Here is an 8571-nt window from a genome sequence, read left to right on the forward strand (position 1 = left end):
AGTCTCCAAACCTGGGAACTTTAAGACCTGTGGACTTTAATTCCTAGAATTCTCCAGCCAGCTATGCTGGCTGGAGAATTCTGGGAGTTGAAGTCCACAAGTCTTAAAGTTCCCAAGTTTGAAGACCTCTGGTGTAAGGTCTCCTGTTAATCTGTTAAGCCTTCAACTTCTTTCGGAAAAGGGGCTGTTTATAGAGATTCTCAGCCATTCAGGTGATGGTTGTCTCCAAGGTTCGTTTTTAAAAAACACATCTTTTTGAAAGAAAGGGGGAGAGGCAACTGGGCTATGTCCCATCCCCCTTTTTGAGGGAGGTGAGGTTCTGTTTCTCATCCAAGAAGCTTCATCAATTCTGGCCACATGGTGCGGAAGAGACACTTGGGACAGCTAGCCCTGGCAGTTGTTTAAGAAGGCTGGTTTGCTCTTTAAGGCTCCTTAAAACTTCTGAAAGCCCTCACACCTCAGAAATATTTCATGGAGCAGCAGAAAGCACCCCATTACTGAACATCGCCCTTTTTCCTACAGCCCAACCTTCAGAGTGCCAATGTGCCATTTTCCTTTACAACCAGATGGGAGAAGCAACGTCTTTCAGCTGCTCAACCATGCGCGGATGGCACGCGAAGTCACAGTCACGCAAACCACACCAGGGCCTTTGGGGGGGGAGGTCTTGCCTGAACTGAGCCCCTCCGTTTCCTTCTCTTTGTCACCCCTGCCATGTCGCTGGCGCGGGCTTCTCCTCCCGGCAGATGCAGCCAAACCCGGGTGGCTTAGTGACTTAGTCCCTTAATGTAGAAGGTTCGCACAATAGGATCTCTAGGCGAAAACACCTCGTCTGCTGCTTTCGCTCCGGGTAGGCGACTCAGTCCGGGATGCGTGGGTGGGAGAGCTGAGCCGCCCTAAGACCTGTCTTGCAAATACAGCTCCCCTCCACAACTTTCCTTTTCCCATTTAGCCTTCCAAGGGGACCCAGGAGGGAGAAATCTCTGCCCCCTCCTCACTTTCACTTTCCCATGCAGCCTTCCAAGAGGACCTGAAACGGGAAAATCTCGGCCCCCTTCTCACTTTCCCTTTCCCACACAGCCATCCAAGGAAACCCGAGAGTTGGAAATCTCTGCCCTTTCCTCACTTTCCCACTTAGCCTTCTAAAGGGCACCTCTCGGAAAGAACGCAACCTTTTTTCTGGCCGCCCTACCCGCCCATCATCCTAAGAAACGAGGGGAGGGGGAAGTTCAAGGACCACAGTGACAGCAAGCCCATTGGCTTGAGATGATGTCGGCTGGGGATGATGGGCGCTGCAGTAGGCTGGGGGTGATGGGCGCTGCGGTGGGCTGGGGATGATGGGCGCTCCAGGATTGGGGAAAACACCCCCACCTCTTCGTTGGGGAGAAACGGTGCGCCTCTATCCCTCCTTTATTTCCCCCCAGGGAGGGGTGTGTGCGACATACAAGCGAGAGGTTCCCACGGGAGGACCCACCCACCCTCTCCCTTTCCCCCTCGGAGCGTGGGCTCGTCTGGAAGCAGCGCTTGTCCCGGATGGGGCCGTCGCCGCCTCCCCGCTCGCTCTCTCTGCACGCTGCCCCCACCGCCCCCCTCCGCGCGTGAAGGTCACCTCCTCCCCTCTTCCAAGCGGCGGCTCCGAGCGGAGCGCCACAAGCCGGCAGCCGCGCTCCCCTCCCGCCCTCCTTCTCCCAAGTCGGCGCTGCCCGAAGCCGCTCGCTCGCTCGTCCCGAGCGCAGGAGACGGGAGAACGAAGGGCAGCCGGCATTCCTCCCCTTGGCCCGGGCTGTTCGTCGCGCCTCGAGTGCCGGCGTTATTCTTTCCCTCAGCGGGGCCAAGCGCGAGCGCGCGCAGCAGCCTAGCTGAGGCGCCTTTTCGCTCCTTTTTCTCTCCCGCCGGTTCTGAGATTTTCTTTTGGGGGAGGGCGGCAGCAGGGCACGCGCGCGTGTGCGCGCTGAGGGGAGGGAAAGTCGCCCGCCCGCCTACCGCTTTCGCTATTATTTTTATATATTTGGGTTTAAATTACACTTGGTTTGGGCCACCTGCGTTCCGTCCTCCCCCCCGCCCCAGCTGTGCCTCCGGCTGATTGGGCGCGGGCGGGGGCGCGCGCGGCTTCGGCTGCAGAAGAAAAGGCGAGCTGAAGGAGTGCGCGCGCCCGAGCGCGAGGCGGTTCGCCCACAGCTCCCCTCCCCCCCGGCGGAGAAGTTTTGCCGCCCAACCTCAGGTGTGAGGGGGCTTCACGCGCCGCGAGGAGAGACTCGACGGGTTGGGGAGCGCCGCCTTTTGCGCTGTCTCTCCCCCCATCCTCACTCGCTTCCCCTCAGGGGGACAGCCCGCACTCGGCTCCGTGTGTGTGGGAGACTTTGGGGAAGGCGTCGCGCCGGCTTTTTGAGACTTGGCGCCTCGACTGATTGAGTGACTGAGGAGAAAAGAGGAACCGAGAGAGGGGACGCCACGCAGGGCCGGCAAGTGAAGGGAAAGAAAGTGACCGGCCAGACCGTCACGGTCCTCGCCACCTCGTCACCACCACTCGGACTTCCTTGCGTGTGGTAAGTGCCCGTCTGAGGGGTTGAGAAGCGGCGTCCCGCTCCTGGGCTTTTTTAAAGGAGGGAAGCGAGAGGCGGGGCCGGTGGCCCTTTGACCAATGGGGATCCGCCGATTCCAGTGCTCCCGCCTCTTTTCCCGCCCTCTCCCGCAGGTACATTGGGGCACGTTATGGGCAATTTGCAGGGGATTTCCCTCCCTGCTTAAATTGTCCTTCCTTTTTCAAGAAGAAAAAGAGGTCTTCTCGCCTCCAATTCTGCCTCTTCAAGGTCTCTCCGTGGGTGATGCTGCTAATTCTCCAGAGGGACTTATTCAAAGTGGCATTTATCAGCTTTCTAGATGTTTCTCAATGTCCTCCCCCCAACTTTTTTTTCTAAGCTTAAATAGGTTTGCTAAGTCAGGGGTTTCCAACCTTGACAACTTTAAGTCTGGTGGACTGCAACTCCCAGAATTCCCCAGCTAGTTGGCTGGGGAATTCTGGGAGTTGCAGTCCACCAGTCCATTTTGCAATGCTGGCTGGGGAATTCTGGGAATTGCAGTCCGCCAGGCTTAAAGTTGCCAAGGTTGGAGACCCTTGTGCTAAATTATATTTCCCTCCCCGATGGCTCTTTGGCTCAATCCATTGCAAATTATTCTCTTCCCTCCCCCCATCCTAAAAAAACAAGACTTTGCTCCCTTCCTTATTCTCCCTCCCCAATGGTTTGTTTGGTTCAAAAAAATCCTCAGATAGGGCTGCTGTTGCACATTTCTTGGCTTTTGGTTGTGCCATCATGGAGTTTATTACTATGTTGAGATCAAGTCCTGTTAAAATTGAGAGTTGGTGGTTGGAGCATGTGCTTAAATAGCCGATGCTGCTGGGAATGTGTCACAGTCTTACCTAGTTTCAGCAGTAAGTTATATAATTCTCAGGGGTGGGGGGGGAGAAACAGTGCATTCCTGTGTAAAATTGCATCACATCGCTGAAATTTTTAAGTGAGTGGCATGTAGATTGTAAATTATACAAATATCTAAAATAAATAAAACGTAGGTACTAGTTGTTATAAGCGAGCATTTTGAATCAAAGGTATTCTGTAATGATCAAAAGACGGATGTATGTTGAAGGATTATTGGCTACAAAGAGGATGCACAAACAGTTGTATGAAAACTAAAAAAAACCCCACTCCTGAATATTCTGAAGTGATGTCATTGTGAAATGCAGGTGAGGTCATTGCAAGCATATATCCAAACACTGATCCCCTATTTCCCAATGGCCATAAAGTTATTCCTCAAATAGAAGATGGTGCTAAAATAATTTTGTTAGAATTGTTTGGCTATGATAGACACTAGAAAGAAACATTACTAAAACCATTCTTAAGAGGGATTAATCTTAAAATAAACATTACGAGAAAGAACTATTGATGTGCGGCTTTCACCTAGGAAGAGTCTTTCTCTCCCTCCCCCAAGTACTTTCAGTCACCACTGTCTATTTCAAATCTTTCGCCCTCCCTAGATGTCCCCCCTCCAGCCATTTTTCTTTCTATATTAACAGTGGCCCTGGATGATACTACAGAGAGCCACACGTCACACATCATCTTGACTCCCTTGTTTATTAATGAGGCAGTTTTATTCAATGACAGCAGATAAACTTATCTCTTTGCTTAGGAGGGGGAAAATAATCCTTTATTATTGGATATAAATCAGAGGTGGGATTCAACTGGTTTGGACTGGTTTGGGTGAACTGTAGTAGCAACCTGCCCTGGTGTTATGTCGTCCTATTTAGCCACATTTTCTAAGCTGCATGCATGTGTGCAAGCCACATGTTCGCATTTTCAGTGCTGGCCGAACCAGTAGGTAAATTATGTGAAGCCAACCTCTGATATAAATAGTATATTGTCAGAAGATGTTGTCCATAAATCTTGATCTTATTAAAGTTTGTTGCAAAATTCCAAACCAATGACTGATTCATCTGGATTCATAAACTTCTTTATAAACATAGTAACAGATGAATTTACAATGCCATAAGCAGAGTTCTTCCTGCAGTTGCAGACAGCAGAGAAGAGTTAGTTTCATTTCAGCAGAGTTCAGAGAGAGAGCGTACAAAGTGGAGAAGAGAGCAGAGTGGGATGAGCCATGCCCAACCTTAAGCTTAAGCTTTTAGTTTTGATGCTCTGCACAGACTCAGATGTGTTTGGCTCCCATTGGCTGATTTAGTAGGTAGGCCTATTCATTGACTGACCTTGTTACCATTGGCTCTCACTTCAGGAATATCTTAATAGATCTTGACCACAGATATACTATTTCATCATAATGACCACACATACATTTTTCTTAATCTATGAAAATAATAGCTGGGAGACGTTGTTAAATTTACTGGGTATAGTTACAATTTTCATTTCTTGATCAAATTAACCAATTTTATAAATTCGATGGAATGGTCCATTTCTAAAAATAGGGGTGTTCTGAACATTTTGGACAACTGTTGCAGTCACCGTGACCTCAGGTCTGTGGTTAAGGATTTAATCAGTTTTAAACATGGGAAATGTATCATTGGCCATCTGTTGACGTTTCTTACAACATTTACCAATAAGCATAACTTTCACTTGGTATGGGAGATCATTAAGGCTGTAGATTGCATAGGAGAGACCTTCTCTTGACCTCCCCTCATCAAAAATGAAGAAGACAATGGTAAAACACTCATCATTGGAAAAAAAATACCTTGGTTTGTTCTGTATTGTGTTTTATTTGGATGAGTGAAAAAAACCCATCAGAGAAATGTGTGAACAAAGCCCTGTTCTTCAGTAGTCTTCTGCTGGCTTTGTAATGTAACAAAATAGGAACTGAATAAGAATGGTGTAGAATCAAATAAGTAGCACCAAATATGTCTCTTCTGTCGTGGCTCAATGTTTTTCTTAAGATTTTATTCTACAAAATTGATACCCAGCTCCTAGCTATGTGTGTTGTGTGACTCGATTTCAAATGTTCAGTAAATGGATTGTAAATGCAGAAAATTGGTTTGACGAAACTGTCGATCAGTGAGCTATGAAAACGTGAACGATGTGAACACATCAAAAGATTGCACAGGTAATTGTCAACTTACAACAGTTTGTGGTCATTCAAAGTTACAGTGGCACTGATAAAAGTGAATTGTGACTATTTTACACACTCATGACCATTGCAGAATCCCCAAGGTCACACGTTCAGAATTCAGATTGCTTGGCAACTGATCCATATTTAAAGCCGTTGCTGTGTCCCAGGGTCATCTGATTATCTTTTGTGACCTTCTGACAAGCCAAAGTCAATGGGGAAACAAGGTACACTTAACAGCAGTGTCACTAAAAAGAATGCAAATGACCAACTGCCTTCAAAGAGTATAAATCCTAAAGTTTTTAAAAGAAACAACCAGTGTACTCTTGGTATTTTGTGGTTTGGGTAGTTACATTTAGATTACAACCCAACTTTCCTTTTCTCTTTCATGGAAGCAAGTTCTAAATATTGAGGCATGTAACAATGGTTTTTTTTAATAGAATTTATTAATTTCCAGTCTTTTTTTAATAAAAACAATAATACAAGAAATACAGTAAGTGAATCTGCATTGTTACATCATTGCATCTTTTTTCTTTTGAGCTTCATCACATTTTATATATTTGAACACACCATATTAATATGTTGTTGCAAAACTAAAATACTTATACATATTTACATGTTATGCTTCTATTTTAGCTCTTTCTTTTCATTTTTGTTTTTCTATGCTCGATCCAATGGTACCATCTATTCCATATTTTGAAATACTGAGTCTTTCTGGCCTTGCAAGTCTATTGTTAGCCTGTCTATCTCAGCACATTCATATATTTTACTGATTATTGTGCTTTTGGGGGGGGATTCCTGAATCTTTCCAGAATTAGGCAAAGGTAATCCTAGCCGCCGTGGTGATATGAAGTAGAAGATACTTAATTATCTTGGTGTAGTTATTCTTGAATATTCCTAAGAGAAGGAGTTCTGGTGTAAATTCTATTTGTAGTTGGGTTATTTATTTATTTATTTATTGGATTTCTTGCATCCATTTGCGTATCTTAGTCCAGAATCTTTTTGTGTTGGGGCACAGCCACCACATGTGGAAGAAGGTGCCCAATTTTTTTTTTTTTGCACTGCCAACAAATAGGATTTTTTGTAAAAAAAAATAGTTTATTGAGTTTTAAATATAAGGAAAGTGGGGAGGGAAAAACCATGAGGGGAAGGTATACAATATAAACATAACTTCAATTGATATACATCATATTAAATCTTTTATAAATTCAAGTATCTATTACAATGTTTACGAAAAAATGCATAAAAAACCAAAGAAAATGGGAGATAATAGCAGAATATAGAGTGTAAAAAGGAGAAGTTGATAGATGCAGTGGAGGATAGGATTAGGGCAGAGGGAAAAGAGGAAATGGGGAGCTTGCAAGATAGCAGATGGTTTGGAATTTACGACTTTTCATTTTAATTGTATAGTAGGTGTATATGATAAGAAAGAGGAAGTAATTCTGTAATTGTTTGGAACAATAGATAATTAGTATTTACATGTCAATATAAATAGACGTTTATTCAAATCAGACATTGGTTGCATGAAGTATATAAACTATCTGAAACAAATAGGATTTAAATTTGGATATACATTTGCCAATCGTGTTGGAGCCAAATACCATCTATAATACATTTTGTAATAATTTTCTTTCTATGATACTGCTTTTCATAATTTTAAGTTTTCTGTTCCATATCTGCTCCCAATCTGCCAAGTGGATATTATGTCCTATATTTTGGGCACAGGCTATCATAGGTCCTTTAACAATTCTTCACTTATTTTATATTGTAACAAATAATTGAAAAATTTGGATACACGTTTATTTTCCGTGCCTGTCAGAAGTTTATCTAATGTGCTAGATTCGATTCCAATTCCATTGTCTTTCATGTCTGCCTTATAGCAGGATGTAACAATGTTAACACGAGATATAACAACCGAAAACTGTATCTGTATTCACTGTTTATTCACACATATATGTGGAAATGCAAAGAGTTGCTAGCTTTTCAATAACAAGTTTCATTTCCAAGAACCGTGTTCCAAAACTCAGCCAGTATTACATATAAATCTTCTGTATATCCATTCAAGAGCAACATTCAAATGCAGAATCGTAATGGAATAAGAGTTGGGAGGGACTTGGAGGACTTCTAGTCCAAGGGACCCTGCATTATTTCAGACAAATGGATGTCCGGTCTCTTTTTAGAAGGCTTCAGTGATGAACAACTTCTGAAGGCAACCCCTTCCACTGGTCCATTTTTTTCACTGTTAGGAAGTTTCTTTTTGACACTCCTGCCCTATATCATTTCAAAGTGACTGTCTGATCTCTTCTTAAAAACTTCCAGTGTTAGAGCAGACACAACTGCTGGTGGCAAGCTGTTTCCCTGGTTAATTGTTCTGACTGTTAGGGAGTTTCTCTTTAATTCCAGGTTGCTTCTCTCCTTGATTAGTTGCCATCCATTGTTTCTGGTCCTGCCCTCAGGTGCTTTGGGGAATAATTTGACCCCCTCTTCATTACACTAGCCCCTCAAGTACTGGAATTCCGGTATCATGTCGTTCCTCCCCCAAGACCTTCTTTTCACCAGATTAAAGCTAAAGGTTCCCCTGCACATGCTTGCTAGTCATTTCTCCATTTCAAAGCTGAACACTATCTGAAGATGTATCCCTGATCATGTGGCTGGCATGACTCAATGCCAAAGGCTCACGGAGCACTGTTACCTTCCCACCAAAGTGGTCCCTGGTTTTCTACTTGCATTTTTTACATGCCTTCGAACGGCTAGGTTGGCAGAAGCTCTGACAAGTAATGGAAGCTCACCCCGTTATGCAGCGGCAGGGATTCGAACCGCTAACCTGCCGACCTTCTAATTGATAAGCTCAGTGTCTTCACTGCTGAGCCATTGCATCCTTTTTCACTAGATTAGACATACCCAATTCCTGTAAATATTCTTCATATGCCTTAGTCTTCAGTCTTCTAATGATCTTTGCTGCTCTTCTCC

At 44.6% G+C, this 8571-nt stretch overlaps 1 long non-coding RNA gene across 1 annotated transcript in view; it reads left to right on the top strand.

The window, feature by feature from the left end:
- Window positions 1-2168: 2168 nt before the first annotated feature.
- The window catches only part of LOC139172082 (uncharacterized), a 562252-nt gene continuing 555849 nt past the window's right edge, over window positions 2169-8571 (top strand). The window contains exon 1 of the long non-coding RNA XR_011559835.1: window positions 2169-2543. This is a non-coding gene — a long non-coding RNA (uncharacterized lncRNA). The remainder of the gene's footprint in view (window positions 2544-8571) is intronic.

The sequence above is a fragment of the Erythrolamprus reginae genome, chromosome 9 (assembly GCF_031021105.1).
Source record: "Erythrolamprus reginae isolate rEryReg1 chromosome 9, rEryReg1.hap1, whole genome shotgun sequence".
NCBI classification, from domain to species: Eukaryota; Metazoa; Chordata; class Lepidosauria; order Squamata; family Dipsadidae; genus Erythrolamprus; species Erythrolamprus reginae.